Source organism: Chiloscyllium plagiosum, unplaced genomic scaffold (genome assembly GCF_037043375.1).
Source record: "Chiloscyllium plagiosum isolate Xiang-an unplaced genomic scaffold, Cpla_swu_hap1 HiC_scaffold_26, whole genome shotgun sequence".
Taxonomy (NCBI): domain Eukaryota; kingdom Metazoa; phylum Chordata; class Chondrichthyes; order Orectolobiformes; family Hemiscylliidae; genus Chiloscyllium; species Chiloscyllium plagiosum.
This window is the reverse complement of record NW_028270164.1, coordinates 42,997,226-42,998,486: the sequence shown is the minus strand read 5'-3', so window position 1 is coordinate 42,998,486 and position 1,261 is coordinate 42,997,226.

Here is a 1,261-nt window from a genome sequence, read left to right as displayed (position 1 = left end):
AGTATCTGCTCCATCTCCTTTGGTTCCACACAAAGGGTGCCTTGCTGATCTTTGAGGGGATCCCCCTAGTTAGCCTTTTGTCTTTAATGTATTTGCAAAAACCCTTTGGATTCTCCTTAACTCTATTTGCAAAAGTTATCTCATGTCCCCTTTTTGCCCTCCTGATTTCTCTCTCAAGTATATTCCTGTATACTCTCGATCTATCCTGTCTATACCTGACATATGCTTTCCTTTTCTTAACCGAACCTTCAGTTTCTTCAGTCATCCAGCATTCCTTATATCTACCAGCCTTTCCTTTCACCCTAACAGGGATACACTTTCTCTGGACTCGTTATCTCACTCCTGAAGGCTTCCCATTTTCCAGTCGTCCTTTTACCTGCAAACATCTGCACCCAATCAGCTTTTGAAAGTTCTTGCCTAATACTGTCAAAGTTGGCCTTCCTCCAATTTAGAACTTCAACTTTTAGATCTGGTCTATCCTTTTCTATCACTATTTAAAATCTAATAGAATTATGGTCGCTTGCCCCAAAGTGCTCCCCACTTACACCTCAATCACCTACCTGCCTTATTTCCCAAGAGTAAGTCAAGTTTTGTACTTTCCTTGTAGGTACATCCACATATCGATTCAGAACATTTTCTTGTACACACTTAACACCTTTCCATCTAAACCCTTAACACTATAACAGTCCCAGTCTATAATAATCACTCTATTATTCTTACAGATAACTGAGATCTCCATATAAATTTGTTTCTGAATTTCCCTCTTTTCGGGGGCCTATAATACAATCCCAATAAGGTGATCATCCCTTTTTTTTTATTTTTCAGTTCCATCCAAATAACTTTCCTGGATGTACTTTTGGGAATATCCTCCCTCAGTACAGCTGTAAAGTTATCCCTAATCAAAAACGCCACTCCCCGTCCTCTCTTGTCTCCCTTTCTGTCCTTCCTGTAGCATTTGTATACTGGAACAATTAAGCTGCCAGTCCTGTCCATCCCTGAGCCATGTTTCTGTAATTGCTATGAGATCCCAGTCCCATGTTCCTAACCATTATCTGCCTTTTCTGTTCGGCCCCTTGCATTGAAATAAATGTAGTTTAATTTATCAGTCCTACATTGTTCTCTGCTTTGTCCCTGCCTGCCTTTGTTCTCAACTGTACTAATCTCAGCTTGAAATCTTTTCTCACTAGCTCCCTGGGTGTCCCCACCACATACCCCACCTTACTAGTCTAAATCCTCCCGAGCAGCTCGAGCGAATCTCCCT